Below are 13,506 nucleotides of genomic sequence, written 5' to 3'. Positions count from 1 at the left end.
AGGTTGGCCACACCTGCTGCAGGCAAAAGACCCGACTGCCTGCTACCCAGCCTGCATCCCCCTGCTGGGCTCCATTCCATCCACTGTGGAGATGGGGCCAAGCCGAAGCTCTGCATCCAAACCTCTCTGAATGTTGAGCTGGTTCTGAATCAGAGTGGAGGTCAAGACTGACCCCAGATCTGCAATGGGCTGCTCCAAACACTGAAGTCCCAAACGCCCGTAAACCCTGGAGCAGTTGGCATCTGGGTCGAAATTCAATTACAGGGAAAGACTGAGCCAATCCTCACTACGGTGTGTGCCTCGGATACCTACCCAATGGCAGAGGCACCTGTGTGGGCGCTATCAATCATGACCTCCATCAAGTTTTTATGGGTCTCTTCCCTGCTCCCCACCTGACCCTCCCTTTCTTGTTGCAAGGCACTTTTCAGGCTTTCATAGCAACATGGTGAGCAAAGAACCTGTGGCTGTGTTTGCCAGAGCATCACCAGCCCTCCCTTATCATGGCTAGAAAACATACTGTTATGGTGAGAGTTGCCAGGTGTCACAATTACACACAGTCTTCCAAGCTGTTTTTCCTCTTAGTGTGTGAGCAAGTTTTTAGTCTTGGAAGAAATGAGTGTGTGTTGCGTTGTTGTTGGGGTTACACGAGGTTCTGGGTAGAGAGAGCTGTGAGAGTGGCAGGAGAGTCAGCTCTCTGCCATGCTCTTTGACTAGAGTCCATTCTTGAGGCTGAGTTACTTCCTGGGAACCAGACATTGGTGTTCGATAGAGCCTTGAAAGAAGGGATTGTCTTGCCTCTATTCCAGGACTGGTGTATGTGTGTAAATATGCCAAGTTACACTTTGAGTACACCAAATTCCCCATGGGGAGGCTGATCTGCAAGACCCCCGATATCTGCCACTGCTCAGCAGAGGAACGATGGGGTTACTGGGATTGAAAGAAGGGGCAACAATACCATATGTGCCCAGATGCAGATGGACACTGCTCTCTTTGAGGCCCAATCCTGCAAGATTCAGAGCTACTCCTGGAGGTGCTGATGGCCCTCATCTCCTAATGACTTCAGTGTTCAACAGCTCTGGAAATTTGTCAGCACCTGGCAGGATGCAGCCCCTCATGAGAACCCCAGCTGGTACTCTAAGGAACAATCATGCACTGGCTGGTGAGGTGCGAATGTGAGAGAAAAGGTAACTTAAAAGGTATTTTCCAGATCTACTGCTGGGATTCTATGTTCCTCCCATCTGGAGAGCCCTAGCCCCACTGTGTGCCTGCACAATGCACAAACACACACCTCCCTAGTGTGACACTGATTACCAGTGCAAGAGGGGAGCTAAGGCCAAGAATCTCTAGCGTGTTAAAGCACCTAACGCCCATTGATTTCAATGTAAGTTAGGAACCTAAATATGATTGAGGATCTGGGCCATGTGTTCAATTCATTCCATCATGAAAGCCCCTTCCCCACATGTATGTGTGAGCAAACACATACACACCTCTCCCCCAATGGGAGATCGTAGACACACTGTTCACCAAATGGGACCCCCAACTGTGCCTCTAGATAGATCCTGCTCCAGTGTTAAAAAGGGAAGGGAATTCATTCTTCATGTCCTTTCATTCCTGGGCATCTTTTCCACTAGTCCTCCTCTACCCCTTGAATCCTATGTTGTTTCTCTGCGCAGTGAAATGGAATCCTTCCAGGTATAAATCAGGATGTCAGGACCCTGGCTACAGGGGTGTGGGTTGAGGCTGGGGCCTGGTTTGGAAGGGACTCAAGAACATGGTCTGAATTCAGTCTAGAGGGTCAAGGCCAGAAGCAGCAGGCCGTACCCATGCCATGCCAAAGCATCAGGTTGGAGTCAAGGTCAATGGGCCACACCAGCCTGGAGCCAAGTGAGTCAGCCAAAGTAGGGTTAGCAGAACAAAGGCAGGGTAAGGTGTAAGTTGCTGAGTTGAGGACTAGGAACTGAGGCAGGGTGAGGCATGAGCAAGGAGCAGGGAACCAGGAACCAGGACTAGGCGTGAGGCCAGGTATCAAGAGCAAGGCTGGGGCCAGGAATCAGGAGCAAGGCAAGGTATCAGGAATGCACAGCAGGGTCTGTTTGCAGAAGAAAGCCAGGGATCCACCTAGTTGCACAGACAGCCTCCAGATGTTTATTAAATAGCATGCTTGGGCCAATCAGAGACCGTGGTAGGCTCTTCCAGTCAGGACCTCTGGGCGCAGGACATCCAGTGGTGCCTGAACCCACAGGGCTCTTAGATTGCTGTTCCCCACTACACCAGAGCTGTTGGGGGTGGTGTGGATATGACAGCCACCCAGAAATCAGCACACCTGGGTTCCAGACCCATGGATTCTCACACAGAAGCTGTTAGAAACATCACAGGACTCATTCCTGCTTTGTGGGCAATCTTTGCCTCTGTCCAAGTTGACGTGTGTGACAGGTTCAGTCACAGAGACCTCCTGGGACTGTCACCTGACGTGCTAAAGTTACCTCTGAGCCCATTTTCCCTGCCAACTTCAGACTCCAGAACACTGCCTTGTTGAGTCAGACACGCTAGCCTGCTGCAACACAGAGCCAGGTCTGGTCCACACCCCCACAGCTGCAGACTTTAACCAAAAACAGCTCAGCAGGTTACCTATCAAGCTCCCAATGGGATCCAAACACCAAATAAATCTGTTTTACTCTGTATAAAGCTTATACAGGGTAAACTCATAAATTTTGCACCCTTTATAACACTCATAGAGATATGCACAGCTGTTTGGTCCCCCAGGTATTAATCACTTACTCTGGGTTCATTAATAAACAAAAAATGATTTTATTAAGCATAAAAAGTAGGATTTAAGTGGTTTCAAGTAATAACAGACAGAGCAAAGTAAGTCACCAAGCAAAATAAAGCAAAAATACACAAGGCTAAGCCGAATACATTAAGAAACTATTTACAGGTAAAATCTCACCCTCAGAGATGTTCAAATAAGCTTCTTTCACAGACTAGACTCCTACCTAGTCTGGGCCCAATCCTTTCCCCTGGTACCATCTTGTTAGTTCCAGCAGACATCTTAGGTGGAAAGCAGGGGTGTTCTCATGACTGGCAGCCCCCTTTTATAGCTTTGGCATGAGGTGGGAATCATTTGTCTCTCTGGGTTCCCACCCCTCCTTCTAAATGGAAAAGCACCAGCTTTAAGATGGATTCCAGTATCAGGTGACATGTTCACATGTCCTGTGAGACCCCAGCCTCCATTCCTCCAGGGCTGGCCTGCAGGTTCCCAGGAAGGTTTGCAAGTAAACAGAGCCATTTACAGGTCATTGATTCTGAAGCACCCTTAATGGTTTCCATTTAATGGGTTTACATCAGTAATACAAGTTTATATCTTATTTTCCTCACTTCAGACATAGAAATAATACAGGCAAACGAATAGGATGACTACACTCAGTCGATCATAAGCTTTGTAATGATACCTTACAAGAGACCTTTTGCAAGAAGCATATTCCAGTTACATTATATTCACACTCATAAGCATTTTTCATAGAATCATAGAATATCAGGGTTGGAAGGGACCTCAGGAGGTCATCTAGTCCAACCCCCTGCTCAAAGCAGGACCAATCCCCAATTAAATCATCCCAGCCAGGGCTTTGTCAAGCCTGACCTTAAAAACTTCTAAGGAAGGAGGTTTCCAAAAACATTATGGAGTGCAACGTCACAGATGTGTGAGCCTCTTCTCAGTGCATTGCACCCTCTAACTGGTGCCTCTTACTCTGAGAGAAGAGCGTGCGGGTGTGAGTGGAAGGGCATAGAGGGGGAGAGTGGCCAGTTACATTTTTGGCCAGTCCAGACTGAGTAGCCAACTCCATTCAGCACCATGGACAGCCCAGCCAAGTGTGGCTTTAACCCCACTCACCTGGCAGATCCCCTCCCAGCTGGTGTCATTATTAGATCATTCTGGAGGTTCATTCAACCCAGTTGGGGCTCATAGACTTTTAGGTGAGAAGGGACCATCATACTCATCCCTGCTTGCTTTGTTTTGCTTCCTAAATAGCAGTGGCTTTCATTTTGCAGCCCTTTGGCTCCTCTTTATGAACCAATATGCAGAGTCGATGGCGCTAAATATGCAGCTGCTCTGAAGCTGCGGCTTAGATTTGGGTTATTTTTTGCAGACAAATCCTCTTTTCTATCAGATTTGACATCAGACAATCCCTCCAATGCCCTCTCTTTCTCGCTCCCTGTGTCTTTCACTATCTCATTCTCTCTGTCAGCCTCTGCATTTTTCTTTCCCTCACCCCTGTCAGCTCTTTCTCTGCATCTCTTCCCTTCTCCCCTCATTTTTGATTCCTGTCTATTTTCCTGTAACCATCTCTCCACATACACAGTTTTCTCTTCTCTCCTTAACCCTTGCAGTGCCTCTCTTCTTTCCCCTTTTTCCATAGTTATCTCCTTTGTATCTGTTCCCCCTCCCTCTTTCCTCCTTTTCTCACCCCTCCCTTCTGAGCTGCTCATTTCCAAGGAGCTGTGAGTTTATCAAAGAGCTGCCTCTTTTCTCTGGAGTCCTGCATACAGAGATCAGGCACAAAACACCCAGTGGGGGCCAATCTGGCATGGCCCTCCTACAGTGGGTGAAGGCTGGAATACATAGCAGAAGCATTAACCATTTTTCAGGCCAAGCCCTTGCATCCCGGTCAGTCTAGTGTCACACCTCATGGATGATACAGGCCAATAGCAGCACAAAGAAGGAATCAAGGCGGGAGTAGACACAGGCACCTAGAGACTTTGGTGGTAGGCACTATAGAAAATCCATAGATAGGCGGATTAGATTAGATCAACTGCATTCGTCTAGGGGTCTAATAACAGCTCTAATCCTCACTGAAGAGCATTATAATATGTGCTCGCACACAGGTGGCATGGGAATGGTGTGGGAAACTGCACAGACACTTACCGGAGCAGAAGGGGGGGAACAGTACCTAGGGACTTGTACCCAAAGTCCATTCCAGCCAAGGAGCCACAGAAATCCCCTTCTGAGTCTCCTCCCACCAGGGTTCTGCACCCAGAGGCCATTCCAGAGGGACACGGGGATCCAGTTCGGAGTCTTATCCAGTTCCTCCTCCCAGAGTCCATTCCAGCCTATTCAGGAATCCAGTTCAGACGTTTCCTCCAAGAGTATACAAATCGAGATACACCCCAGAGTGGGTCCTGATCACTCCCTGGCAGGATACCCGTAACTCTTATTGACTTCAGTGGTAGCTATTCTGTAGGGGAAGAATTGGGTCTGAGGCTTTATGTGGACTCCTGGAAAAAATTGTCAGCAGGGCTAACCAATCATTTTGCCTGTGTTTCTGGACATTTGCAAGAGGACCAAGGGCATTTACAAAAGCCCCTACAACTCCCACCCTCCATCAGTTACCCTCTCCCTGGTGTTCAGCAGACTGTAACACGTAAGTGCTGAGTTCAGCATGGGATCCAGACTACATGTCCCTTTTCCTAACAGATCCAGAAGGGGGTGCTCTTCTCTGGCTTTCCATTCCTCCCGGAATGGTTTCAGGGCCTGATATTCTGCTTTCTTTAAAGATGGGCCCGTCAGTGTTGTGATGCAGATGACAAGGCCCTCCTCAGCCCCCTGGCACCACAGGGTAGTCAGCATTAGGTTGCTGCAGCAGGACCAAGGAGGAGGGGTGAGCGGATGAGTCTGGCAAGACAGCACAGCCAGGCTATTCAACACCAGTATCTCAGCAAGACAGACTGCGTCCTCAAGTGCAGCCCAGAAGTCACTTGTGAAAGTGATGGGCTTTCCCTGGGGGGAGCTGCTTTTTAAGGGAGCACTGGAAAGCTGGCATTCTGATATTTTTACCAAGCAGATTTCCGAACCTCTGGTACGCCTAAAACAAGAGGTGAGCAAAGCTTGGAGATTGCTCCAGTTTCTCATCATCAGGTCGGTGTATCTATACAGGAGGTTTCGGTTAGGGCCCAGCACTAATTAAAAATGAAAAAAAAAATCCCATTTACTTTCCACCCCTGCTGCTGTTTGTTTAGTTTTTGCATTTCTTTTAGCTGGGAGGATGAAGACAGAGCAGTCAGTTTCACTTCTGATTCTAGGTGCCTGCCCCTCTCCTGCAAGGCAATTAAGCAGATGTGAAATTCTAAACAGGGGAGTTGTCCCTCTCCAGTAAACTAAACTACTGCTTGTGAGCCATCTTAAGTACTTGGCTGGATTGGAGGCCTGGTCAGTGTCACCCTCCAGTTCTCCTAGGCTCACAGGATCCTGCGCTGTTTGGCTTGCAGAGGCTGCAGGAAAACGGTATTCTTTTGAAAGCAAACTGTGTTCACTGAAGGTGGGTTTGTTTCTTGGCAAAAGAAAATCCCTGAAAACATTTCCATTGATGTTTAGGGTTTCACCAAACCTAAATTGTGGACTGAATTGACCTGATTGCATCCTTTCAAATGCCAGCTGGTAATGCTGTGTCAGGGGCTGATCCTAGCTGATACTTAGCTCCTTCAGTTGGCATTGGAATTCGGAGGAGACAAGGATGCTCAGCACCTGGCAGGAACCATCTCTGAGTCTCTCTAAGCCCCACACTTTCCTCTGGGGCCAAGAAATCCCAGCTGTGTTGAGCCAGGAGGCAGGCAGATTCCCCACTCCTGCTTTCTGTTTACCCATAATAATAATTCTGTTTTGTTCATAATAATAATGAATACTGTTATTTAGCATTTCTCTAGCACCTTAATTCCAAGGATCACAAAGAGACCAAATGATACTAATTAACCCTCACAATGCCCCTGTCAGGTCAGGATTTTATCCTCAGATTGGAAAACTGAGGCACAAATAGACTGTGGATCAGCTCCTCAGCTGGTGTAAATCCACGCTGGCTTCAGTGGAGCTACATCAGTTTACATCATCCAAGGCTCTGGCCCAATGTGACCTTGTATTTAATAGTAGAACTAGGATTAGAATGCAGGAGTCCTGGCTCCCAATCCTATGCTCTCACCATTAGACCTTTTACTGTCTTATCTCCCTGGCTGGTGCACCAGCCCCTTCCGCTCTGTGGTGCTAGAGAGTCAGGGAATACAGGCAGGGGAAACATTTTCAGGAGCTTCAAGGAACATGCTGGGCTGACAAGGCAAAGCATGCACGTGCTGGCATTGTTTAGGGCCTGCTAACGGGTCCTGGGCGGTCAGTTGAGGGATGTCGCCTCCATAGTCCTGGAGACATCCATAAAGACAGGATAATACTCTGTGGCAAGGCCTTCATCTCCCCTCTGCCACCACTCAGCCTGAAATCTGAATTATGCCCTGGCTCCTGGGAGAGGCCTCAAGTCATCCCTGCCCAGCCTCTTTGGCTTTATTTATTCTTGGATTAGACGGGGCAGGCAAGAGGAGGGGATGGACCCTTCATCCGAGACTGGGAACAGATCCAAATAGTCCTTGGGAGTCCCCGCTGTGTCTCTGCAGCAACAGTAGGGGAGAGAGAGAGAGAGAGAGAGAGAGAGAAGCACACACACACTGAGGCAGACACAGATTTATCGCTATTTATGTCCTTGCTTCTCCAAGGATTTCCCATCACGCTCACGCACTGGCTCTGCTGCGGTCACAGAGATGAGGTTGGCCAGATGATGGACTCATTTGCATAACTGATCCAGCAGTGACTGTAATGGTAGCAATGTGTGTGGGGAGGAGGGGGGGAAGGAGGGAAATTGAGGCCAGACTATCTGCAGGAGAGTTACCAACCATGTGTGTATGTGTAAGGGAGTGTGAAGGGTTTGGAGGATTGTGAAGGAGCTGGCAGTCCAGCGAGAGTGCCAGCAGGGGCACTCCAACACCACTACTTACTCAATGCCCCCTCAGGGCTGAGCTCTTGGTTGTGAGAGCAGGCAGATTCCCAAAGCTGACTACCCCTTCCCTGGCCCTCCGCCTGTTTGTGTGGTTTGGATCTCGGGTGTGGGGTGTGTCTTCTTGGGTGAGGGGGTGGTGAACAGGGATCTTCCCAGTCACGGCAGGGGGACTGCAAACCCACTTGACTTTCTGCAAGATGAAGTAATAGACAACACAAGTGGTATGAGAGAAATGTCTAGGAGACAGGCTGTCGCTCAGACACACCCGCACAGTCTTGGTTCACATAAACATTCAATCACACTTCCCTGGCATGGCAAATCAAGGCATCGCATTCATAAACACACACACATCCACAGACACGCTCTGAGGATGGGTACGGTAAATATGGAATCTTAGGGACAGCCTTTCACCTTAGGGTTACCCACTCCAGTCTGGGAAACGGAACAGCTTGGGGGCATTGTGGAATGGGTTGCTGAGCCTTTCACTCCTAGGTTGGGATGCAAAGCACCTCATCTCGGGTATTAGCACTCGGGCATCACAGAGGTGGGTGCATACAAATATTCTGGGCTGGATTCTGCTCCCCTTACTCACACTGCATAGGCTCTTACTTCACATGTGGGTCCAGTGGTTTCAGTGGAGCTATTCACGGAGTAAGATGCTACTCAGTGAGAAAGGGGGGCAGAATAGGGCACTAATGACTCAAACCTCACAACATCCTCATGAGCTAGTTAATGGGTAGAGAGAACTCCCTTTACTTGTCACTGGGGGAGAGCAGCACCAGCTTAATAGCACATTGAAACACTGCGCAGCCAGATAGGCCAGGAAGTGAAGAATACTATAGCTGCCTGCAAGTGGAGAGGGAATTTAATAATTCTCTAGCACCTTCATTCCTAGCATCTGAAAGCACTGGACAGTTAAAGAAGTACTGCCTCACAGCACCCCTCGCAGAAGTGATCTTATTGCTAGACTCGTCTTACACAGTTGAGCTACAGCCTAGCTTGGCCAGCTTGCATGTGCTAAAGCACAACCTTAGTCTTGACTAGACCGCTAAAGGTACTAGTTAGATTGAGTTAGCTAACACGATCCACCAGCTCACCTGTAAAACCTGGTCTAGAGAAACAATAATACCTAGCAAAAAGAACAGGAGGACTTGTGGCACCTTAGAGACTAACCAATTTATTTGGGCATAAGCTTTCGTGGGCTACACCCACTTCATCGGATGCACAGAATGGAACATATAGTAAGAAGATATTTATACATACAGAGAACATGAAAAGGTGGAAGAGACTAATTAATTAAGAGGTGCTATTATCAGCAAGGGAAAAAAAACTTTTAAAGTGATAATCAAGATGGCCCATTTCGGACAGTTGACACGAAGGTGTGAGGATACTTAATATGGGGAAATAGATTCAATTAGTGTAATGTCCAAGCCATTCCCAGTCTCTGTTCAAACCTACGTTAATTTTTTTCCCCCTGCTGATAATAGCTCCTCTTAATTAATTAGCCTCTTACGGTTGGCAGTGATGGAGAATCCACCACAGCCCTTGGTAAGTTGTTCCAATGGTTAATTACTCTCACTGTTAAAAATGTTTGCATTGTTTCTAGTCTGAATTTGTCTATATTCCGCTTCCAACCATTTCTCTTTCCCTGCTAGAGTGAAGAGCCCATTGTTAACTGTTTGTTCCCCATGGAGATACTGATAGACTGTCATCAAGACACCCCTTAGCCTTCTCTTTGTTAAGCTAAATAGATTGCGCTCTCTGAATCTGTCACTACAACGCATGTTATCGAATCCTTTATCATTCTCGTGGCTCTTCTCTGAACCCTCTCCAATTATCAACATCCTCGAATTGTGGTCTCCAGAACTGGACACAGTATTCCAGCAGCACTCACACTGCTGCCTAATGCAGAGGTAAAATAATCTCTCTACTCCTACTGAGGGTGCTACTATAATACAAATAAAAACTCGATTTGTGAGGAGGCAGGGTCTCTTTTTAGTAGACAGGTGTTCCCTATTATGAATGATGTTGATTGATTCTTCTCTTGGCAGCCCCAGCAGAAGCCAAGTATTGAATGGGCCATGGAGACTGAACAATCCTCTTCTTCACTGCCCATGAGATGAGGCTGGAATCCATTCCTGGTGGGCCCTGACATCCATTTCAGGCTCTCCTAGTCTTAGAGGCTGCATCCAGAAAGCATTCCATTTCCACTTCTCCCTCCTCTTCTGGGGGGCTGCATCCTGTACGGTAATGCGCTCATGGTACCAGATTCTGATCACAGTTTCACTGGAGTAAAACTGGTTGGAGTTACTCTATGTTTATAACAGTGCAACACAGAGCGGACTCTTGCCCACAGTATTTTGGAAACCCTCTAGTGGTGGTTCTAATTGTAACATGTAGTACAGGAAATTGCCTCTTGGACTACACTACCCAGAATCCTTACGAGGAAGCTGCTGGGCGTATCCTTTTGGGGTGTACTGGGGGAAATAAAACATGGTGAAGTTGCAAGCATCCAGATCCCTGTCTTTTCTTACCAAACCCAAGCTCTGTCTGATTTATAAACTGCTGGAATTCTTCTGCAGTAAACGGTGGCCTGTTAGCAGACACAACTTCCTCAGCTAATCAGTAAAATGCTAACAAATTCAGTGAGCACTGAAATTCAGTTTTGGTTCGCCTCCCTCTCCCACAGGCTGCCTCCAGAACCCAGGACAGATGAGCCCTAGAAATCCAGTTCAGGAAAGTTTGAAAAGAGGAAACAACAGGCGCAATGCACAGTATTTAAAATGATACTTTTTTGCCTTTGGAGTTTGGCTAATTTATCATCTATAAAAGTCTCTGCATAATTGTGTCTTGATTAAAATGATATAATTAGGTGCTCTGGATCTCTCTCTCTCCTCTCCCTAAGATTATTTCTGTCTAATTGCTTTAATCTGTGTTTTCATGCACCCACTAGAAAATCAAAGCATGCTCCCATGAGGACAAGAGTGAGAGGGAATAAAGCCTGCGACTCATTAAGCACGGTGGAGAGAGGAAACTGCATCTAAATCACAAATGCATTAACAAGGTGAAATAAATGTAAAAAAAAAAAGAGAGAAGATTTAAAATTAAAACTCAACACCTGCCTTAGATTTTAATATTAATTAAGGACCTACTGAATAGCAAATTGTTCCTCATTAAAGCCATCTTCCTGCTTTATCGATGGGGCGGAGATGGGGTCGGTTGGGAGATTAGATTCTCTTTATCCATTGGCATTCTGGAAGTGAAGGCAAAAGTGTGGCCCTCAGGGAGTAAAGGGTGGGGAACTCTGCTGGGTGGAGATTGCAGGGCAGGTGGAGGGACTGGAGAGGGGAATTATGGGAAAAGGGCCAGGAGGCCCAATCCAATTCCCATTAAAGACAATGGCAAGGCTCCCTGTGACTTCAGTGGGAGTTGGATGAGATACCAGGTGAGAGCGCTGCATAGGTACCAGTGACAGGCGCCTGACAGATGGATGGATAGATAGTAATAGGCATGAGATGGATAGGATGTAAGGAAATATTGTAACAAACAACAGAAGATGAGGTTTGGACTAAGAAGTAAGAGCAACCTTTAATAAGTTCCTGGCCATATTTCCAGTTTGACTCGTTCTGTTAAGTTCTGGAATCCTGAAAGCAGAGGTGAGCAACTAATTGTTAAGAATAATTCATTCAACCAATGGAACCTCTTTTTCTGCTTGCAGATCACAATTTATATGTTATTTCAATTTTCTTGCATTCGTTAGGTTGATTGCAAATATCCCACATTCAAACCACATTGCTGAGTTGTGATTGGTCAGATAAGTCACATGCAATTTTTCCTGCTCTCTGTTTGAGTGAAGATGCAAGAAGCATTTCTGGTGAAGGTACTTGTGTGTGAACAGTCATTTTGGTCTCCATGGTATTCACACCAGCTGCAACTCTGAAATTCATATTCTGCCAACATTTTTGTGAGCAAAACGTTATTGCTCAAACCCTTATGGAAAGTGAATGTGAAAGGGGCATGGATATGGCCAAGTGGATCCACAGAAAGCGTTGCCTGAATAGCTGCCGAAAGGTATTTGCATTATTCACCCAGCACCAGTGGAAACCACCTTTACACTGCATTCACCTGGCATGGGCTTTGAGCCAGACACTGAGGGCTCCATCCTCAAAGAGCTGAGCACTCTGGTCCCAACCCAATAATGCCCACAAACAGTCCTGTTGACTTCAGTGGAACTGTTCCTGTGCAGGCTTGAGTGCTCTGCTGGAGCACGGTCCGAGGGCCTTACTGAAGGCAATGCCAAAACTCCCATATGCATCAGCGGGGCCAGGATCTCACCCCAAGTGCTCAGCACCATTCAGGATCAAACACCAAGAGGGAAGCAGCTGTCACCTCAGTGCAGCAGCTGAAGGGCTAATTTGTTAACAGAGAGAGGGAGGAACTACCCATGGTATATGAGTTCACGAGGCCAGTTCAGCATCCCTGTGGCCCTGCTCTAATTAAGTGGAGTCTGTCGTCAAGTTACTATTTTATACTGTATCAATTTTAGGTTCTTTAGAATATTTATGATCCATGGGTTAGTAAGTGACATTCTATAGGCTAGGACTGTATATAAGGGAGATAGATATGTAAAATATTCATAATGTTATTTGTTTTGATAATTTGTGACAGTGAAATCTGTAGCCTTCAATATTTTTGTATAAATCTAATAATAATTGCATTACCATCATTACTACGTGTTGAGCGCTTTCCATGCATATAGGAAGATTCTCTCTCTCTTTCTCTGGTTTTTTGACTGCACCTATTACTGTGCTATAGAAGTCTGTTCAATTTTCCTTCTGGGATCTATATTTTTGTTAAACAAATGTCTCATTTAATATCTTAGCTTTCTCTCACTAAACACAGGTCAATCAATAGCCTAGAAAGGGCACAGAAGAAATAAAGAGAGTCCAATCCTGCTGCCTTTGAAATGGATGGGAGTTTTGCTGTTGATTTCAATGGGAGCCAGGACTGGATCCTTTGCCATTAGCTATGGGAGAAGGTGGGGAGGGGCCATGACTTTTTCACATCATAATCTCCATCTCCCAGCTCTGCCCTGGGAATTGATGATGCCCCCACTCTCCTCCCCTCCATGGGCCACACTGGCTGGGATTATTTCCCTGTGGCTCACTGTGGGCTCATTTGTTATTCTCACCCTCAGCTCATGAGAGGGTTGAAATCCCACTAACAACATCTACTGCTCCCACATCTACTGCTTCTCATCTCCTGCTCCCACAGCCCTTCAAAAAGTTGGGGAAACTGAGGCACAGAAAGGTGTGAGGACTTACCCAACACCACACAGTGAGTCAATGGTACTGCCATGATCTCAGGTGTCCTGGCTGTCAGTTAGATGCTCGATCCACTATCCCACACTGCCTTGAATCAGGCTCCTGCTTGACAGTGGAGAAAGGGAGGGAAGGAGAGAGAAGGCCTGGAAAGGATACACTGTCTGTTTGTCTGTCTCCTCCTTCCCCCATTCCAACTGTGGGTTTTTCTTTTTTAATATTTATTTTATCTCATTCCTGACGTGAAAGATTAAAACAGAAGAGATTAAAAGATTACCCAAAGTGGATGAGACGGAATGTGCTGTCTCTCTTCCTCTCACTGGGGTAGAAATCTAGGAAACCTCACTCTCTCTCTTTGTCTCCCCCTGCCACCTCTT

The 13,506-nt window shown here is 46.9% G+C and overlaps 1 long non-coding RNA gene across 1 annotated transcript; it reads left to right on the top strand.

Moving 5' to 3' along the window:
- Window positions 1–9,038: 9,038 nt before the first annotated feature.
- On the top strand, window positions 9,039–10,319 carry LOC142070202 (uncharacterized). Its single transcript, XR_012666213.1, has 2 exons — window positions 9,039–9,721; window positions 9,860–10,319. It is a non-coding gene; the product is annotated as an uncharacterized LOC142070202 (long non-coding RNA).
- The last annotated feature ends 3,187 nt before the right edge of the window (window positions 10,320–13,506 follow it).

Source organism: Caretta caretta, chromosome 1, assembly GCF_965140235.1.
Source record: "Caretta caretta isolate rCarCar2 chromosome 1, rCarCar1.hap1, whole genome shotgun sequence".
Taxonomy (NCBI): domain Eukaryota; kingdom Metazoa; phylum Chordata; order Testudines; family Cheloniidae; genus Caretta; species Caretta caretta.
This window is presented reverse-complemented; position numbering and strand designations above follow the sequence as displayed.